This window comes from Dromaius novaehollandiae, unplaced genomic scaffold (assembly GCF_036370855.1).
Source record: "Dromaius novaehollandiae isolate bDroNov1 unplaced genomic scaffold, bDroNov1.hap1 HAP1_SCAFFOLD_63, whole genome shotgun sequence".
Taxonomy (NCBI): Eukaryota; Metazoa; Chordata; class Aves; order Casuariiformes; family Dromaiidae; genus Dromaius; species Dromaius novaehollandiae.
In genome coordinates, this window is record NW_026991442.1 from 612,315 (window position 1) to 634,256 (window position 21,942).

Consider the following 21,942-nt stretch of genomic DNA (forward strand, 5'->3'; position numbering starts at 1 on the left):
TGCTAGAGTGTGGGAAGTGTCCTAAAGCAAGGCGGGAGCGGCTTTCTGAAGATGACCTTTGTCTCTGGTGTGTGGAGATGCTTGCAATTAGTCTCTGGGGAATCCCAGAGGTGAGGCGTGACTCTTGGTTTACTGTGAGAGGCGCCGTGTGCCTAGCCAAAGGTCAGGCAGGCCCCTCGGCCGCTGTGCGAATCTAGACCTACCCAGGGCATGGCAACATCCCTTTCAGTGCACTGGAGTTCCTTTACAAACACGTGTATTGCCCCAGGTATTCTACCCTTTTCTCCTCCGTGTGTAATTACAGATGTCCCTCAAGTCACTGAAGCTTCTGCAGCTTCTCAGGGGCTGGAGCCTCTGCTCGAGCCTCAGGGAGATCTCAGGGGTAAGTAGTCTGTCTTCCTTTCCTTTTGATTCTTCTATTAGTATTTTCTCTTTTTTCCTCTTTTATTGCCCTCCTGGGGAATCCAAGGTGCCCAGCACACATGCCCTCCCTGAAGCCCAGGGGCACAGGTAGGGGCAGCGCTGGTTCAGGCTTTCACTGGCCGGTGGGCTCTTGCCCCTGAGAAGTGTCAGTGAGCTTTCTTGTCCGCCGGTGCCAAGAGACCAGAATCAGCCATAGTAACACCACGGCATGTAAAATTGCCTGGGAGTCCCAAACACGCAGTGAGATTATCAGTCCTGCAGAAGCCAGGGATGTATGGGATTGTCTCCTTTCGTCCAGGCCTTGCTGGTGACAAAGATGCTGAGGCTGCAGCATGTTTGTGAATGCGCCCTGAATACAGTGGCAAGAGCTTGGGGCTCAGTGTACCGTATGTGACTGTTACGCGTACCGTGTGGTGGAGTTGGCATGATGAGCCTTGGTCCTCAGGAGGCCTTTTTCCCCAGCTGAACCGGCTACAGGTTTTTCCTGCCCTCTTTGAAGGAAAGGATTCAATGTCATCTTGCCAATTCTCAAAAAGGCACCAAGTGGCATGAGAATGAGAGGATCCCATGCAATTGTCTCGTCTCCCCACCCGTACAGCAGGTGTTGCTGCCTGTATTGGTTATCTGGAAGATTTTGTGCGCTTTGATTTTTCTCTACAAAGGACACATTGGGCTAGTGAGCAGGTGCCCACCCCGAAATGCCAGGTTTTGTTTCTGAGCTTTTTACTGAAGCCTTTTGAAAAGGATTGCCTCCTGAAGATACCATGCGGAAGTGATGAGGATCAGTTCCTTCTGATCAAGCTGTCTGGCTTTCTTTCCAAAGAGAATCATCAGGAGAGCCTGGAGAAGGAGACCTTTCCGGCAGGAGGCAGTCACAGCCTGCCAGCCTCTGATGAAGAGAGAGAGGCAACTCAAGCAACAGGCATGCCAGGTACTTGCTGTCCATTGTCATCCGCTGTAGGAAATCAAAAGCCCTGTGTGTCTGCAGGCTCTTCCCTTGGGGCCTGCTACTGCACAGCATGTCAGCGGCCAAATGTTAAAGTCTTAGGGCATTGGAAGTGTTCTAAAGCAAGCCAGGAGCGGCTTTCTGAAGATGTTTTTTGCCTCTGGTGTGTGGAGATGATTGCAATTAGTGTGCCAGACATGTGCATATAAACCTTTGTGGGTCCTATGAGATAGCCTCACTTCCCACACCATGCAGCTCCCCGGGATTTCGGAGCTTTGCCGTTTGGGGAAGGAGGCAGTTTTAACCACATTGAGCGCAAGTTAGGAAACACGACTCTTAATCGACTAGACCTCCTGCCCCACCTGCATCTCAGAACTTGCAGGGAGTCCCCAGAGGCCCTAGGCACAAAAGGAGTACCAAGTGGGATCCCTGCTGTGAAAGGAGGTCCTAAATGATGCCCTGATTCACAGGCCGGGCAGGGGTTTGGAGGGAACCTCATGCCTCCTTCTGCATGCTGTGTGCCTGAGCAGTGCTGAGGCTTTACCTCTCTCTGATTCTTGACAGCGCTTCCAAGTGTGTCACAGCCCGGAGAAGCCCTGCACGACAGGAAATACGCCTTTTTTCCAAAGCACCGAGGTACTGAGCAGTCTTGCAGGGATGCCTAAGTGAGAGAGGAGTCCTGAAGACTGGGAGCATACGAGTGGTGTTTGGAAGACCAGAGGGCGAAGGAAGGGGAGGTGGTGCCTGTGCTGGAGAAAAGGCAAAGGGAGAGAGCCAGGTTCAGGTGTCGTCTTTGCCGCAGGCTGCCGCAGAGGTGCCCACCCTGGCTGCTGGGCTGAGCAGCGCAGCCAGCACCCACCATTTCGGTTGGAGCTGGGACGTGGTGTAGCCCGGAATAGCAGTGTCACTGGCTATGGAAGCAGGAGCCCAAGAGAGCCGGACTCTTTTCCCTTGGGGCAAGTGTGCTGACCTGGGAGGGAAGAGTCAGGGTGGCACTCCCTGGACCCGGGATGGCTTTTGTCCATGTCGCTCAGAGGAGTTACTGGTAAACCAGATGAGCACCCCTGTGTGCTCTCCTTCTGGCCTGATGAGTTTTGTTCAGTGGGCTGACTTGTCTCAAAGTGTCAAGAGGATGCCTCCGTGAAACAGCCCTTTTGAGCCTCAGAAGGGCGAGGGAGCACCAAAGGGATTGTGGGATGTGAAGGATTGCCAGAAAGGGAGAGCAAACCCCTCCAATTGGGAAACCTGGATTATGGCCATCCCAGAAGGTAAACAAGGCTGAGAGGCTAAAGAGAGACTCCAAAGCGTGCTGATTTGCAATGACCTGGGGACTTTGCTGCTACTGAAACCAAGCAAGTGTTGCCGTCCCCGAGATTTCCCTCCTTCAGAGATGCTAAGAAAGGGAAAAAGAAAATTTCCTGGGAATGTCAAACAGACTGTGAGATTATCAGCAGTGCAGAACACAGTAACATATGGCCTTGTGTAATTTCCTCCAGGTTTGGCTAGTGGGAGAAGTGCAGCTGCCGCAGAGCCAAAAGACATACAAAAGCATTGCACGGTACGCACTGCAACGGTCTTGGGTATCCTCTTGGCTGGAGCAGCGTTGTGTTGCCTAGTTATTTGGCTGATGAGGAGGAGGAAACGGTGAGTTCACTGTTTTTTTTCCCAAAATTCTGTATTAGACAGCTGCTATTAGTAAGGAAGAGTTTACAGATGTAGTCTTCTGGAGGGCAAAGTTAGCTGCTGACAGTACTCTGCTGAGATTTCTGGTGTAAGAATTTCTATTTGAGCCCTTAGTTCATAGCAATGAGTATTCTTTTCTGAAAGCCATTCTTACTGTTGCCAGTATTACCTAATACTGACACTGTTGCTAAAAGAGAAGACCCAGCCATAGACGAAGGCAAAGCCAAGTCAGGAAGAGAAACAAAGAAGGGCGAGATTGCCATAGCAAGTAAGAACTGCAGTAGCTACAGTCCACTCTGAGGGAATTTGGGAAGAGAAATCACCTTGTTATCTAATGCCATTAATTCCAAATGTGCTCCTCAGCCTAGCTGTCGGAGCAACTCAGGTGATGGTGATGACTCCTTCCCAGCTCTAGGCATGGCTCTGGGAAAGGACGCTGTAACATCTGAACCTGGACACTCCCAACGAGTGTGTTTCCAGTGCGGGCAGTGATTTTGTACTTTGGATACATATTGCGAAGAGCGTGTTAAGGGCATTCATGGCAGAAGAAGTTGTGATCTTGTTTCCTCGAGGATCCCCTGAGTAGTCGCTGTCAGTCAAATACTATAAGTTGAGTGTTGGTCTTTGTCAGGCACACTGCGAAGTGAGACTCTGCAGCTCTCCTAGATTCTGGCAGACTGTGCACGTACTTCAGTGTCTGCTGTTTCTCAAACGTAGATCCCCTTCCCAGCATGTGCAGAGAAGGCAGGTCAATGTGGTATGGGCCAAGAAGGACTTGAGAGGCCCCTGGGCTTGGGTGGCTGGTGCAGAGAAGCAAAACCAAAGCTGTGCGGGTGCAAGTGTGCCCTGTTTGCTACTTGTAGCTTTCAGTACCACGCTGCTGCTACTCAGAGGCAGGGTGCCAGGCCCCACGGGGGCTGCACGCCGCTCCCCCGGCACCCCCGCGTCAGCTGCGGCCCGGCCCAGCCAGGCGGCCGACGGGGCCCAGAGCTGCGGCCCTCGGAGCCCGTCCACGCCGCGGGGCTGCTGCAGCCCTGGCAGGTCCAGGCTCTCCTCTGCCCTGGGACCCACAGCCCGCCTGTCCTGAACAGCCACCTCTCCCCGCAGGAACCTCCGCGCAGCCCAAAGATCCAGACCAGATGCCGGCGGCCGCCTCTCGCGCCAGGACAACCGGCCCACCCGCCCCGGTGCTCCGGAGAGCCGGACGCAACACCAGCGGCCGCCACGCGCACCTGGAAGACCGGCCCGCCCACCCTGGCGCCCCAGAGAACCGGAGCCCTCACGCGCGGGCAGCCGCCCGCCCCGCCCGCCCCCCCCACGGCCCTCGCGGCCCCCCAGCACTGCCCCAGCACCTGGGCACCAGCAGACCGTGGCTGCAGCCCAGATGCAGCCGCTGCCACCCGCTGTGCCTGGTGCTGCCCGGCGCCCTCCCAAACCGCCTCCCCGGCCCCCCAGCCCCCTGCCTGCATTTCCCTCCTGCCCCCCTGGAAGCAGCTGGCTCTGGTCAAGACCCCGGTAGGGACTTTGGTCCAGTTGCTGAGGCAGCCAAGGATTATATAACAATAAATATTTAGAAACTACCCTGCTGCAGCAGAAGGGACACCAGTTTTCTTTTCTTCTTTTGGCAAAGTTAAATTCAAACCCAAATACTGCTACCTGTGTTACTTTTGTTTGCTTTGAGCCTCTGTTTCCTCCATCCCCAAGCTGTAAGGAGTAGAGCTGTGCACTGCTGGGGTTTAAAGAATGATGAGACTGCCCAAGCTTCTGAAGAAGCAGGGAGGTTTCCAGAGGCAGGGCTTTCCCTCCCCCAAGGGCTAAGGGGAGCTGGCAGGGATTTGAGAACCAGCAAGGCAGGGAATGAGTACAGAAAAGCTGGGGGGAGAAAACGCAGCATGAGAGAAGTGACTGCAGGAGGAGAGGAAGTACTAAATCGTTGTTTTCACCCCCTTGCCAAAGAGCTCCACAGCAGAGAAGGCAGCTGCAGAAACCAGTCGCTCACACACTGCAGCGTCTCCAGCACACCCAGCTCAGCCTTTTAAGCAGAGCGGTGCCCTTGCCCTGCTGGGACTCCCCAGCCTGTCCTAGGGCTCCCAGGATGGGACTGCAGGGGAACTGCCGCTGCGCCACTGCCCCAAACCTCCCAGGCCACCCCGTAAGACTTTGGAGACCGCTCAGGACCCAAGCCACGCAAGCAGGACACCTCAACATGGTCCCAGGCTGCAGGAACAAGGCCGGCCAAACCAGCCTGAAACCACTGCTTGCTTCCAAAGGACCTGTTTGCGCTGGGCCGCTCCTACAGCAGCAACTAGCACCGCAGAACAGCAGAGGGGGGCAGTGGGTGCTGCGAACCCGGTGATAATTTCTAAGGGGCAGCTGGCACAAGTGAGCAAGTTTTGGCAGCTCTGTGCACATGCAGAGGATGGGTTCTTGACATGCTTTCCTCCTCCTGCTCGCCTCTTCCTCTTGGGATGCACTTACACCCCTTGGCCCTACACAGAGACCAAAGGAGGAAGAGCAGCAGCGTCACATGATGCAAGAGACTCGCTGGGCCCAGGGAGGCCCCTGCCTAAACCACCATGTTCACACAAGCCAAGCATCGCCAGAGCAAGCCCAACACAAAGCCTCTGCTATTGCAGCTCTCAGTCCACTCAGCTCCTGTGCAGCACGAGAGTATTCAAGGTGCGCTAATGACCTGACTCCTTTCAAAGGCCAAGTTGCAGGAGCTGTTCTCACATTCTTCCTAGGAAGACAGCAACTGTTAAGGAAATCTCCGGGTAACCCAGCAGGTGAGCCTCCCTCCAGCACCATACTTCCCACGGACAAGCAGTAGGGATACATAACACAGGACTGTTGAACTGAAATGGTTTTAGGCGGAGTTTGAGCGGCTGTTCTGAGAAAGCCCAGAGGCCAAGTTGGAGGGCAAGTGTGACGGGACTGGGGCATTCGTGACTCTTCTGCTCACCTACAGAAGGGGATGTCTTTGTTGCAGAAGGGTAGTGTCAAGATAACCATCAACGGCCTAATTCTCTGGTATGCAGATAGTCAACGTTCTGGAAGTAGGCAGATGTCTGGGGAGAGGAAGTCCTCTCTCTGGACAGCTGCCAAGGTGACTGTGCCACTCTAGGCGAGCACTGAGACTGCTACTGAAGCAATTCTGCGCTTTCCTGCAAGGCAGCACATGTCTTTGCCCACACACTCCCCTTTCTCGGGGGCACACACCCAGAGAAGCCCACGCTGGCCTCCTTCGGCCAGCAAGAGCTACAGGGGCCTGGCCAGCATCCTAACCCCCCGTGCTGTTGAACGTGCAGCCAAAACAGAAGGCGGTGAGCAACGCAGCTGTTATCTGCAAACAACTGCTCCGCGGCAAAGCAGAAGAAATGCCTCCCGGCAAGGGGGAAATAGGAACACAGACCAAACTGCCTTCTGAGGAAAAACAAGTCCCTAACAATGGGAGATGGTTCCAGCTTGAAAACTCTGGGACGAGGAAAATTAAACCGGTCGCCTGCCCCCTCGTCTCAAAGGAGTCCGCAAGGGAGAACACCCAAGAACACTGGCTTGGAGTCAGAGGAGCGCTCACTGGGGACAGGGAAATGACAGGAAAGGAAATGGCATTTCCCAGGAAGAGGAAGGAAACGGAGTCAGGCCACGAAGTCCCACAGACCAGCCCACTACACAGGAGCCTCTTTCCCAGCCACCTCCAGAGGCAGAGGCGTTCTTTGCCTCCTCAAGTCTAACAAAGCCCACAGCAAAGTATCTCAGAGCTGAAGAGCAGCCTTGGCCTCTGCAAAGAAGGAGGCAACAAGCTCCGAGAAGAAACAAACACTGTGCCAGCGCCTGCACGTCCACGCTTTCTTCCAAAGCCACCTCCCTGCCATTGGAAGCTTCAGTCCTGCAGGAAGAGAAGTATTTGCACCTCGGGCATATTAAACTCATCTCCAGGAGGACAATTCACGTCAGAGCCTGGGAACCGACAGAACCCCCCTGTGTGCTAGTTATGGCCAGGCTTGCACAACTGAGCCCTTCACGCTCCCGTGACGTCATTGTAGAAGTCGGGGGACGCACAAGCCAAAACATGAGGAAAGACAGAAATACCATTTGCATAAAGCTGCCTCCCTGCCTGTGCACGTTCTTCTGGGCCACCGACTCTTTCCTCGCAGACCTTTCCTGCCTCCCCTGCACCCAAGCTTTTGCGACTCGGGAATCACTCAACATCACCTTGACAGGGTCAGTGCTTCTGCTAGAAAACCCGGAGGGGCAGCTGGGCAGACTCAGCTCTGCTACTCCACCACAGCCCACAAATCCCAAACCTACCAGAGGACAGGAAAAATGGAGGAAGCTCCCTGCCCTTCCTTTCTCTTTCCTGCCCTTCCCAAAGGTGATGTTGCCCTCATCACCAGGGCCACCAACACTCACCCCTCTCTCGGAGAGACACGTCCAGGCCAATACCTTCTTGGCAAGACTACAAGCCATCACTTGACTAAACCACAAGTGTCCCAGCTCTTCAAAGGACACAGTGCTATGGAAAATTACGCTTGCCAGCCACCATAACAGGGTCCGACCCTAGGTTCCCACTGAGAAGTTCGGAGCCAAATCAAAGCATACTTAATACAATTTAATGATGCACCTGCAGGAATTACAGCTCGAGCTGGCTGCCTCCCAAGAGGCACCCCAAACAAAGAAATCCCTGGGCAATTATACCCCTACAAACTAATCTCCCCACACCCCATGCAAAGCTTCAGACCAATCACCATATCTGGCTCTGGGGGCTTCGTGTTCTTCAGTGGCTCCCACTGCTGTCTCTAGGCAGCCTGGTTTGCCTTATCTTTACTGTGGTGGCTTCTGCTGATGGACTTAGCTTCCTCATAAGCTTCCTTATCTTTCCACCTTGCACTGGCCCTGGGGCCCTTCCTTACTGGACTAGCTGACAGTTCCTCACGTTATCTGAGTGCAGCCTAAGGCTTCAGCACGTTTAGCTACTCATGCTAAGCAAGGTTTATATAAGTTGTGCTAAGCTGTTACCTCTAGACAGTTCCAGCTCAATATTCTTTAACAGTCCTCCCTTTGTTTCTGGTAAGTATCCCTGCTAATACCTTAAAAAAGAGTTCTCAAAGGCTGTCAAGGCATGCTATCACTTTCCATAATCTAATGTACAATAGGATCGTAAGTAATAGGCATAACATGGTTAAACTTAACACAACTACTCCTGGGTACAACACGTGAGTATGAATCCCTGTTGCAGTTGGTGATCATCCCAGAGGAGTTTCCCCACCATGATGTGCTCTGTCCTGCTTCACCCTTTCCAAGACATCCTGTATCTCCTCTGTATCATGATGAGTGGCGATTAGAGCTTTTTGTCCATTGTTTTGGATGCGCTCTAGCAGCTGACGCAGCTCATCACGTTGCAGTAGTTTCTCCACCAATGTAAGATCCATTCCGATGGGGGTAAGCAGTCACGCTTGACTCAGTGTGTAATTAGATTGTAACAATGGATAAGACGTACCAGGAGCTGAAGAACTAAGTTACCAACACAACTATTTGAGTGATTACTTGTCTTTACAGCAATGTTCTCTACGAATATAAGACTACAAAGGGTTCTCATGCATACACAGCCTTTCCCAATATATACAAGTACAGTCTAACTTTAACAGCAAACTTGGAACATAGTATGACAGTATATGGCCTGTCCCATTTGGGTTTTAACTTGGATTTTCATAAAAATACTTTAACTAAAACTTCATCCCCAGGCTGTGTAACAGGCACTTGTATTTCAGGTGGTGGGGATTGATACCACTGAGCATATTTTTTAAGATTTTCAAACCTTTTTTGCATACTTAGATCACACTGACTTAGTCGTTCATTTCCGTCTAACAGGCTGCTCTTAGCTGGAATAGAAGTCCCTCGTATAGCTAAAGGTCTCCCACAGAGGATTTCAGCTGGTGGTAGTCCTGCGGGTTGTTGTGGAGCATTTCATACGTCCCACAGAGCAAAGTTTAGGGCTTCTGGCCATTTTAGGCCACTGTGTGTGCATGCCTTTGCGCTTCTTTCGTCTAATGTCCTGTTCTTCTTTTTGCAGCCACGTATATTCCTGCACTGGCCCAGACTTTCTGTACTTGCCTAGCTACCGCCTCTGCTCCCCCATGAGCTTTCTCGTGAAACCACCTAGCTGTAGGAACTGCATTTTGGGGAGAGGCAGAATTGGTTTTCCCCCTAATTGTCCATATTTGTTAAAGAATAGCGAACTGAAACTGTCTAGAGGTAGCCGCTTAGCACAACTTATATAAAACTTGCTTAGCATGAGTAGCTAAATTTGCTGAAGCCTTAGGCCGCACTCAGATAAAATAATGAACTTTTACTTAGTCCAGTAAGAAAAGGGCCTCAGAGCTGGTTCAAGCTAGGAAGATAAGGAAGTTACAAGCAGTCTGCATTCCTGCGTCTCACACTCCGAAAGGGAGGGTGTCAAGGCTTTGAAATAAGACCAGTGCAGGGCATTAGGACCTTGAGGGACAAAGCCTTAGCTCCCTGCTGGGGCAGTGTTAATTGTTATGATTTAGAATCACCTCCTCCTCAGGACCTTGAGACACAACAGTAAGACCCCACAAAAACAGAGGTACAACCATCAGCAGAGACTGCAAAAAACAAAAATAAGGAGAAAAACAGCTTGCCTCAGAATGACGATGAGACCCAATGAGGAGCAGGAGACCCCAGACCAAAAAATTACTATTGGTCTAACTACCATGTGAGGGGTGGGAAATGTAAGTTGAAAAAACTATAATTGCCCAGGATTTGTTTATGTTAGGGTCCCTCTTTGGAGGCACCCAGCTCGAGCTGTAATTACTGCACGCGTGTCATTAATATTTAATTATTTAATTTGTTTTGATTTGGCTCTGAAATTTTTCTGTGGGAACCTAGGGTCGAGCCCTGTTATGGTGGCCGACAAGCCTAATTTCCATAATAGTTTGGCACCCCAGATGGGACCCTAGGCGACCACTCTCGGGGCCTCTCGTCTCCAAACGATCATCTGGCGCCATCGGGTGAGTTCACCTGGGATCTTTGGCACCGAGAGGCACCGAGAAGGTGAGTCTTAAACTCCTGCCTAAATTCTAAATTCTGGTCTGGGAACAGTGCACTGAAGGGGTACGCGGGCTGATCACCGTAAGGCGTACCGGGCAGGGGGGTACGCGGGCTGGCCACCGTAAGGCGTACCAGGGGGACGGGTGCGAGTCCCATCCCCAGGGTTTGAGTGGGTTGTAAGTCCCAGCTCGGTCCGGCCGGAGGAGGGGTGCGCAGCCTGATCAGCATAAGGCGCACTGCAAAACTATAAGACAGAAATCTAGAGTCACTGTGACTGGTGTGAGTGTGAACAGAGCTGTGTGTGTGTGTGTGTGCGTGTAGCCTGGGAACCGATCGGGACATCTGTCGGCTGAGAAGCCGCCCGCTGCGAAGGGACAGCAGTCCTAGCAGTTAAAGACTCGGGGGGTGTGAGTGCAGTTCCCAGAGAGAGAGAGAAAGAGACTGTGTGGTCCCACCAGCCACAGGGGCTGGTGTTACTGGTCAGGAAGTGTGCCGCCTGACGTGCTTAAGATGCACTTTTCAGAAACTCAATATGGGGAATAATTTTGGCATAGAAAAGGGGACGCCCTTAGCTGAAATTCTGGAAAACTGGAGTACCAAAAAAATCTAAGGAAAAAAAGGTGATCCAGCTGTGTCAGGAGGATTGCCCATTCCTGACAAAGGAGGGCAACCCAGCAGAACGGTGGCCACCACAAGGGACTTTCGATCAGCAGGGACTAACTTTCTTGTGAAATCGTCTAGAAGACAGGTTTCCAAGTCGAATGGATTACTGGTCTGTTTGGGATAACTGGGCATGGGCGCGGGAGCATTTGAGCCAGGAGGGAGGGAGGAAAGAAACCTGCCGAAGGTAACACTTGTGCTAGCAGATACTAGTACTCTGGACTGTGCTCCAAAAGTTTCTGCTCCACCTGATATGCCTGATGATCTATCTGTCATTACTTCTCCTTCTCCTCCTCCTTCTCCCTCTTCTCTACCGGCTGCCGGACTCTATCCTATGATCTCCAACGTGCTGACTAACCCTGCCGCTTTTCAGCCAGGGGGAAAGGGAGGGGCCAGTCCCCCTCCTCCTGTGCTGCGGGTATTTACTAATCAACCCTGGGACCCTGGCGATCTCGCCTTATGGGGGGGTAAAATGCAGAGATTAAGAAAAGATGCAGAGTGATGTGTCCAGTTATTTTCTAATATATGCACTGGGCACAACCCAAACTGGAGTGATACCCAAATTCTTTTGAGGGAATTATTTCAACCAAATGAAGGGGATAAGATAATTAAAGATGTGGAAGAAGCGCAGCAAGCCGGGGGGAATAGAAACCTCTGGCTAGCAAATGGTCCAAATTGGGATTGTAATAATGCAGGAGATAGAGCTGTGTGTCAAACAGGACTTTGAAATTTAGCAGAAGTAATTAGAGCATGCAGAAAGTTAGGAGTAAATAGGACTAGAGTGCAAGAATGCAGACAGTGATTAGATGAACACCCCCATGACTTTTGGGGACTTTTGTGGTAAGCCTCGCTAAAATATGGAGGAATGACCCCACAAAACTTCAATGATGCTCTTGCAATTAGTGTTTTTGTAGATCAAGCAGCCCCTGATACACGAAAGTATTTTAAAGAGCATATGCCAGGCTGGCAAGGGGAGGGGCGTGGAAGAACCAGGGGAGATAGATGGAATCAAAGTGAAGGTGGTGTACAATTAAGAGCTAATGATGTTTGTTATTATTGCAGGGAACAAGGACACTGGCAGCGGGAATGCCCAGTGAGGCCCTGTGTACTTGGGAATAGAGGGGCCAGCATGAGAAAATCAAACACTAAGAATGAGACCAGGCAATTCCCAGTCAGTCCACAATGAGGGGAGATAGGAGACTCAGAAAATACTGTGGAAATTGGGGTAAATTTATGGGATATAAATTTGGATTTGAGCGGCAGGTAATGGCTAATATAGAAGGTTTAGAAGTTCCCTTTCTAGGGGATACTGGAGCCACCCTTTCCCTTTTAAATTTGGAGCCTAAAGGATGCAAGTCATCAGATAAAATAGTGATGCAAGGAGTGACGGGAAAAGGCAAACGAATGTTATCTAAGCCCTTAGTACTCACTATTGGGGGTAAAACAGTGTGGGGACATTTTATAATTTCCACAGATGCGCCCATGTGCCTTTTAGGGAGAGATCTTCTGCAAGCCTTGGATACTCAGATCTGCTTACAGCCAGAAGGGATAAAGCTAATAATTATGAGTTCATGTGTTCTGGCTAAGACACCAGAACCAGAGTCAACTAATCTGCAAATTCCAACAGGTTTAGAATCAGTTACTAAAAAGTTATGGAGCTCTTCAGGAATGGATGTGGGACTACTGAAATCAGCTAGTCCAGTCTCGATAAAAACAAAGGGGGGACTGCCTCCTGCAGTTAAACAATACCCTGTCCCAAAGGAAGCAGAGAAGAATATCCAAAAACAAATCAATCATTATTTGAAACTGGGTATCCTTAGAGTCTGTGAATCCCCGTACAACACCCCAATTCTGCCAGTTAAAAAGAATAGGTAAGATTCTGATGGCGATTCGGAGTATCGCTTTGTACAAGACTTAAGGGCTATAAACCAACATGTAGTTGCTCCACATCCAGTAGTCCCCGACCCATCAACCATTTTACTACAAATACCCCATTGGGCAACTTATTTTACTGTGATTGACCTAACAGCAGCTTTTTTTAGTATACCGATAGCTGAAGGTAGACAAGATCTCTTTGCTTTCACTTGGAAGGGACAACAATTAACTTGGACGAGGCTGCCACAGGGATTTACTGGGTCTCCGACTATTTTTTCGCGTATACTTAAAAATGACCTCTCAGATATCGAACTTCCAGGACATTCTGTATTAATACAATATGCAGATGATTTGTTATTAGCAAGTAAAGATTATGAGACATGTTTAAAAGATACTGTTTTTCTATGTAACGCTCTTGCAGAAAAAGGGCATCGAGCATCTCTGTCTAAACTCCAGCTGTGTCAAAGAGAGGTAAAATATTTGGGTTTTATCTTAAAAGAAGGACACAGGTTAGTTGATCCAGAACGAGTAAAGACAATTCTTGATATGCCTCGTCCTGTAACAAAAAAACAGCTTAGGGGATTTTTAGGAGCTGTAGGATTCTGCCGACCGTGGATTCCTGGGTTAGCAGAATTTACTAAACCTCTGGTACAGGCAACAAAAAAGGAGGAGATAGAGCCTTTGGCCTGGGGCCCAGAGAGGGAGAAAGCTTTTACATCTGTGAAAAAAGCGTTGGTTTCAGCCCCTGCTCTAGGGTTACCAGATTACAGCAAACTATTTGCATTATTTGTCCATGAGCGACAGGGAGTAGCAAGTGGGGTACTCACCCAAAAACTAGGCCCTCACCGTAGACCAGTGGCCTATTACTCCACGCAGCTAGATGAGGTAGCTAAAGGCACTCCAGGATGCATCAGAGCAATAGCAGCTACTGCAGCTCTTATTGAAAAAACACCACCTGTAGTTTTGGGTCACTCATTAACTGTGTATGTGCCACATGAAGTAGAACTGTTAATGAAACAATAGGCAACTCAAGCACTATCCCCACAGAGAGCTCACCGCTATGAACTGATAATACTGCATGCAGATAATGTGACTTTAAAAAGATGCAATATTTTGAATCCAGCAACGCTATTGCCTCTACCGGAGGACAGAGAGCCACATCGTTCCTGTGAGCAGGTGGTCGTCAGCTCGAGCAAGCCCCGGGAGGACCTTAAAGATGAACCTTTGGAGAACCCGGACTTAGTTCTGTTTACAGATGGATCATCCTATTATTTGGACGGAAGACGTCACTCCGGCTATGCTGTCACTAACGTCTTTGAGGTACTCGAGGCCAATCCTTTGTCTCTGTCTGTAAGTGCTCAAGGAGCAGAATTAATAGCATTGACCCAAGCAGCAAAAATAGGTAAGAGCTTGCGGGTAAATATCTATACCGACTCTAAATATGCATTTGGAGTATGTCATGCAACAGGGATGTTATGGAAAGAACGAGGATTCTTTTCGTCATCAGGAAAGAAATTAGCTAATGGAGAAGAAATTCCTAATTTGCTGGAAGCAGTTCAACTGCCCAAAGAAATTGCTGTAATACACTGCCCAGCCCATACTAAAGACACTACAGACATTAGCAGAGGAAATGCTTCAGCCGACGCTGCTGCGAGGGCTGCAGCTCGACAACCTCTGAGAGAATGTATGGGGGCAGTTCCAAGGATGGACCAAAGTGAGTGGCCAAACTTAATAGACCCCAAAACTATGTATGAAAAAGACTGCTCAGTGGAAGAGAAAAAACAATGGGAGCAGTGGGAAGCAAAACAAAATGATGATGGAATATGGACAATTGGGGAAAAACCAATTCTACCAAAAAAATATTTAATTACTATAGCTAGGTGGTTTCACGATACAGCTCACGGGGGAGCCGAGGCAATAGCTAAACAGGTACAGAAAGTATGGGCTGCTCCAGGAATTTATGCAGCTGCTAAAAGAATAACGAATAGCTGCCCGACCTGCCAGAAGTTTTCAAATAACAAGCCAAGCTCAGATTTGGGGGGGGGGGGGGGGGGGGGGGGGGGGCGACCATGGGCTTACTTCCCTTTCCAGAAGCTGCAAATAGATTATGCGGATATGCCATCTGTCTATGGATACAAACACTTGTTAGTGACAGTAGATCAGTTATCAGGCTGGGTAGAAGCTTTCCCAACAAGAAAGGCTGACACAGGGGGAGTGGTAAAAGCCTTACTGAAAGAAATCATACCCAGATATGGGGTCCCAGAAACCATTGATTCAGATAGGGGTGCCCATTTTACAGCAAGCATAATCAATCAGTTATATAAATCATTAGGAATAAAAAGAAACCTACATGCTCCTTATCACCCACAATCTTCAGGACAAGTAGAAAGAATGAATAGAACATTAAAAGAGAAAATAGCAAGAATATGCACACATGCTAGCCTGAAATGGCCAGAGGCATTAAACTTAGCTCTATGGGATGTTCGAAATTCTCCACGGCAACCCATAGGACTAACACCAGCAGAAATTCTTTTTGGGAGACATTTAGCGATACCAGGACTTATATCCCTGCTAAGACCAGCCTATTAGATGGAGATGAACGAGTAACACAATATGTACTAGCCTTACAAGAACGGTTTCAGACTTTGCAAAATCAGGCTCAGTGGTTTCAGCCGGTGCCGTCAGACATTCAGGCACATGATATACAGCCTGCAGATAAAGTGTTGATAAAGGTATTCTCGCGAAAAACAAAATTAGAACCAAAATGGGAAGGACCCTATACTGTATTGTTAAGTTCTTACTACGCTGTTAACATTCTAGGGAAAGAGAATTGGATTCACCACTCTCACGTGAAACGAGTGGCAGTCCAAGAAGCAAGCACAGCAGAGGTTGCAGCAGAACAATGAAGACAACCACGTAAAGCTCGATGGGATACACCACTTCCCCAGGGTAATCTGTTCGGACTCTCTCACTAACACAAATCTCTTTTCCTTTACTGCGCCCTGCAGGATGGCAGGCAGAAGTGCCGTGCTCATGTTGCTGTTTCAAACCCTGGCAATACTACTTTCCCTAAGCTGTGGTCAAAGAACCTCAGAGTGGCCGTGGTCCCAGGCCTGTGTTAAGTATACTGGAAGTATGGGATTAAATTCTGCTAAAAACTTAAACCTCTTAACCCTGGTCATGCATGGAACTGAAGTATACTCAGAAAATGAATGGAGCTGGGATAATACTAACCAACTTCCCCAACTCCTGGGAAGGACAGGAAAGGAAATAAAGATAGGGTGTCGAGTGATCAACGGGTCCACCCATGAGAAGGCGACTCAAATCTCTCTCACTAAAATCAAATCAAACGAAAAAGAAAGGAAAATTTGTGCCACTGAAAAACTGGATTGTTGGTACAATTTTACCTTAGAACAGCCTGTTCTTATAGTTTGCCTGTGGGCTCACCACAATGTGGGACTATCATTTAAATTTAAAATAGACATTATTGTGTCCAGTACAGCAATACCTACCCTGACTACAATTATTTTCACCAATATAAATAACTCTGTTACCATGAAGAGCAAGAAAACCTTATCCCCACAAATCTTTGAAATTGGACCGTATGTGATTAGAAATACAGGCCAACAACGAGTATTATTTAATCCATCATGGTCTCTCAAACGAGTAGAGCTATTAATGCAAATTAATATCTCTACAATCAAACCGACCTGTTCACCATTCTTCGGTACGTCCTATGTGGGATGGACGGCGTGGTTACACAGGCGAACCCTCACCTCTCCAAAACGAACAAAGAGAGATGTGACCGGTATCATAGGAACAGGATTGGGAGTCCTAAACAGTATAGATGCTGAAGTACTCGTAAATAAACTGAGCACAACAACAAGTGACTTATACAGATTAAAACATCCATTGAGGTCTTCTCTATTAGCACTAGGAACTAACCAGTGGCTTTCATCCGAGATATTACCTCAGTGGGAAAAAATGAATGAAAAAGATCACCACTTGATAGTGGATGCACTTGGGGAAGCCCAAATTAATATTTCCCTGGCCCTCAGTTGCATCCAAGCTCAACTGTGGATGCAATCTATGGTAGCAGCGATTATAAGGGAAGGGGAAGAGGGCACTTTACCCACTGAAATTCGAAAGGTAATTTGGGATAATGCGACTGAATTTGAAAAGGAATTCCAATCCTGGTGGTATCTGGTCAATTTTACTTATGATCCTATCAACACTAAGGCCACAGCCTTTGTTTCAACAATACGTAATGCTTCAACATATACAATATATCCAATCATTGCGTTAGGATTAAATCGCAATGGAGCTATACTCTGTCCATTGGAACATAGAGTATGGGCCCAACGAAATAGAAATAAATGGCAAACTGTGGACGTTAGCGCATGTATTGTACAGGAACAGCAAGGGTTTATTTGTGAAAGTAATACTATCAAAGCCCAAGACATTTGTCTTGACACTGAGCAAAATGTTTGTCATTTTGAAATACACCCTGATGAAACAGCTGAAACTATACTTGTATATATTGGGAGAGGATGTGTATGTATGAGAACCTTTTGCAGTCTTGTAGTTATAGATGGCATTGTAGTAGATATAAGTAATCATTCAAATATCTGTAATTTTAACTTTACCAAAATCATGGGATGTGATTTTAATTATTCAGCTCCTATCATGTCTTATCAATTGTTACAATCTAATTATACATTAATTCAAAATTTACTACCTACCCCCATTGGGATGAATCTCACCCTGGTAAGGAAACTACTACAACAGGATGGTTTGCATCGACTGCTAGAGCGCATCCGGAACAGTGGACAGAATACTCTAATCACTGTTCACCATGATGCAAAAGACATACATCGTATCTTAGAAAGGGTAAAAAGGGACGGAGAACATCATGACTGGGAAACTCTTCTAGGGTGGTCACCAACTGCAACAGGGATTTATAATCACGTATTGCACCTGGTAGTAGTTGTGTTAAGTTTAACTGTGTTATGCCTATTGCTTACGATCATATTATACATAAGATTAGGGAAAGTGATAGTACGCCTCGAAAGGCTTCGAGAACTCTGTTTAAAATATTAGCAGGGATGCTTCATAAAAACAAAGGGGGGGAAACTGTTAAAGAATAGTGAATTGAAACTGTCTAGAAATAGCTGCTTAGCACAACTTATATAAAACTTGCTTAGCATGAGTGGCTAGATTTGCTGAAGCCTTAGGCCGAGAGTGGGAAAAGTAACGACTCTTTACTTAGTTTAATAAAAAATAGTGCCTCAGAGCTTGTTCAGGCTGGGAAAATAAGGAAGCCACACGCAGTCTGCGCACCTGTGTCACCGACTCCGAGAGGGAAGACACCAAAACAATGGGGAAAATAAGACCTTGGGAAACAACCGCCAGACCCAATAAAAACAGAGGTACAACCGTCATCAGAGACTGCAAAAAACAAAAATAAGGAGAAAAACAGCTTGCCTCAGAATGACGATGAGACCCAATGAGGAGCAGGAGACCCCAGACCAAAAAAATTACTATTGGTCTAACTATCGCGTGAGGGGTGGGAAATGTAAGTCGAAAAGACTATAATTACCCAGGATTTGTTTATGTTAGGGTCCCTCTTTGGAGGCACCCAGCTCGAGCTGTAATTACGGCATGCGCGTGATTAAAATTATCTGATTTGTTTTGATTTGGCTCTGAACTTTACTTGCGGGAACCTAGGGTCGAGCCTTGTTATGGTGGCCGACAAACCTAATTTCCATAACACTCGGCTTACTGGAAGTGTGCATTACCTGCTCACATTGGTGATGTTTTTCTCCATCATCAGGCAGAGGTATTAGAGTTGCTGGATTCAGGGTATTGCATCTTTTTAGGACTACATTATCTGCCATGAGGAGGATCAGTTCGTATCTGTGTGCCCGTTGTGGCCATAATGCCTGGGTCGCATATCGTTTAATAGTATCTCCACTTTGTGCGGCACATAAACTGTGACAGGGTGCCCCAGAATGAGAGGGCGGCTTCTCTCTCCCTATTGCCGCTGTTGCTGCCACCGATTTGGTGCAGGATGGCGCCCCTGCTGCAACCAAATCTAGCTGAGCAGAATATGCTATCACTCTCTGGTGGGGTCCTACTTTTTGCCTCATTACTCTGCTGGCAATCCCCTTACGTTCATGTACCTATAAATTGAAGGGCTTTGTATATTCTGGGAGCCCGAGAGCAGGCGCGGATGCCAAAGCTCCTTTCATAGTTCTAAAAGCTTGCTCTCTTTCGAGGCCCCACGCAATGGGTTCTGCTTCTTCATTTCTAGTGGCCTCTGTCAGGGGTTTCGCTAATTCTCCCAACCCACTGTTTCTTGGGGCACCACGCAAATCCCTTCTGCCACCATGAGGAGGAAGGTGACCAGCCCAGATCTCATAGAGGGAATGATGGGGAACTGGAAAGAGGATGGCGAATCATCCTCAGAGAAGGAGGGTGACAACTCGCTGGAGATACCCCCAAAAAGGTAAGTATGGAGCAAGTCGTGCCAAGGCCTGGGGCAGCTGAGTAGCACTGACCCATCTGCAGGGTCAAGGACCCAAATCCCTGATCCGTGGCTCTCCTCTGAGCTGTCAAGCCATGGGGAGACCTGGGGTCAGGAGCCCCCAACTCCAGGTGCCTTTCTGCAGCCCAAAGCAAATGCCTAAACCTCATCCTGCGTTGAAGAGTGCTGTGGGCACCAGTGAGACTCTGTGTGCAGGGCCTGGGGAAGGTGAGAGGCAGGAAGGTTTCGGCCAGAGCATGAGAGAGGGTTTCTCCCTGCTTTTGCAGGCACATTTCTCCTAGGAAAACGCAGGCATTGCTCGCAGCAGTGACATCTCTGGTGGAGAAGGTCACGCAGGGACAGACAAGAGAGATCAGTAGACAGAGGGATCATGAAGAGGAGGCTCAAGTGAGTAAAGAGCTATCTGCTGCAATGGGGTGTCCCTCTCTCCTTCCACTTCCAGCAGCACCTAGAGGGACTTCTCCTGGCACCTCCCGTGGGAGGGACAGCAGCACACTTTTGAGTCTGTGGCCTTGGTCAGACAGTCCTTAACTGAAGGGGAAGTTGCTGATGACTCAGAAGAAGATTTCCGCTTTGGACATAGGTGGCTGAAGACATAAGGATTTGTCCAACGTTCGGCTCTCCATTTTCAGACTGGCAAGCCTGTCCTACCCTCTCAGAGTACAGACACCAAGACCCTTTGCCCTGGGCGTTGATACCTATTCACTCCATCGCAGGTACTGCCTGACTCAGTTCCCACTTGACTCAGCCCCCGACTGATTAGTTGCACTGGGGACTTCTCACTGGCTTGGGCAGGAATGCCTGTGCCGTATCACAGAGACCACTGAAATGCTGCTCAAAGCGGCTCCATTAATACCTGGCCTGCATTAGGCCTGCTGTATTTCCTTGCTTTCTTTCTGTACCTAAAACTGAACTTCTTTTCACTTCTCAGGGCTAGAGAGCCAGTCCAGCACAATGTGAACCAGCAACTGCCAGCTGTGCTGCCAAAGCGTTCTTGTGTTGAATAAAACCAAATCTCCAAATTGTTGTGCATCTGTCCTTGGCAAGGTGTGCATTGCTCTGCACTGAGCAATATGCGAGCTTTGCAGGGTCAGGAAAAGGACAGCTCTGAGACAGGGAATGTGTTTCAGTCCCTGCTCTGGGGGCAGTTTAAAGGGTCATTACATAATTCTTCTGCTGGAGCCACATTCTTCGTGGTTTAGGGAAACTCCCTCTCTTTCCTGCTCCTTTGCCCCAGAGAGGGGAGGAGTCGAGAGCTGCAACTGCAGTAGTGCAGGAGGGACTGTGAGGTTGGCATGAAGAGTGTGTGCGTGGAGGTTTCTTCTCCCCATACCCTCCTCAGCAACTGAGCTCAAAGCGGAGCGGTGTCACTCGAGCTTGTGCAGGATGGGGCTTTCAGACCCAATGAAAAGGGTCTCTCCTCATGGCCTGTTCTGTGCCCCAGGAGAGAGCTAGAAGAAACATGAGCTTCTAATGGGAGTCAAGGCAATACAGATTGCCCTGCTCGGGGGCTAAAGTCCAGCTTCAGGAAGATAACCCAGGCTTGGAAAGGCTCTGGCCTCAAACAGCATGTCTTGTTTGACTGCAGCATCTACTTTGTCCCTAACATGACAGTCCTCGTGTAGCATCACATGGCAAAGTGTGGACATAGCTTTCCACAGCCTTATGGGTTCCCTTTTCTGGACAGCCAGCTGTGGAGCCTCCTCTGCTTGCCTCAATGCCTCACTGCCTTGGGAGCGAAACAGAGGAACTGAGGGTGCCTCAGACTAACACCATGGAGTGCTGAGGAACACAAACATACCACTACCATAGGGAAGCTGCTTAACTAAATCAGCAGGTGTGTTACTGACACCACTGATCTGCAACTTCTCCGTGTTTGAAAGATGACGGAGCATCACTGGTATTCATCCTAGAAAGAGGTAAACTTAAGATTCGTGCAAGGCCAATAAACCTGCTGTTTTCATTCATCACCTGCCCAGCGTGCCGGGAGATGGTCTAGACAGTCAGAACAACAATCTAGAGGTAGAGATGGACATTACCAAACCGGATATACCTTTCACCATCAAATCATGCAGTGAAAGATCAGCTAACTTGTCAGCACTAACATCAGGAGCACTATGGATTTCCAGGTGGCAAGTGAGCTTAGTAGAACTCCCGAGGGGTAGGAGTGCACTACAGGCAGACTTGAGCGGCTGATTTCTGAGCAACAACCAGAAAAGTCCTGTCACACTCCATCTCTCAGCCATGCAGAACTGAAGACAGAGAGGTAAGCAGGGTCCTCACATGTTTCTCCCCATGCTTTGATGTAAGCATCAACATTTAATAGGCTTAAAAGTTCACCTGGTAACAGTACCCGTGTGGCCGTGTGCACGTTCTTGCTACAGATGAAATGGTAGGCAATGATGGAGAATACATAGGAACAGAAGAAAATGATGGGAAAAGAATGATAGGGAATATACTGGGAATAGGCAGGAATGATGGAGAAATCAGAGAGTAGAAATTATGGGGAGAAGAAGGCAATGATAGGGAACAGATGGCATAATAGGGAATGGCAGTGAATAGATGGGGAATAGAGACAGAAGTGCATCTGCTTAAAGCAAAGATAGACTTTATTTTGCTATTCCGTGCCCCCCACCAACAGGCTGTTCAACATCTATAAACAATAAATAGATGTGCTCTCAAAGTGTTTAATGACCCTCAGTCTTACTTAAAACATAAAAAACTATGGCACAAAAGA

General features: G+C 48.6%; 1 long non-coding RNA gene across 1 annotated transcript; it reads left to right on the forward strand.

Moving 5' to 3' along the window:
• Positions 1–309: 309 nt before the first annotated feature.
• LOC135326548 (uncharacterized) lies at positions 310–2,921 on the forward strand. Its single transcript, XR_010386900.1, has 4 exons — positions 310–382; positions 1,247–1,354; positions 1,934–2,005; positions 2,866–2,921. It is a non-coding gene; the product is annotated as an uncharacterized LOC135326548 (long non-coding RNA).
• The last annotated feature ends 19,021 nt before the right edge of the window (positions 2,922–21,942 follow it).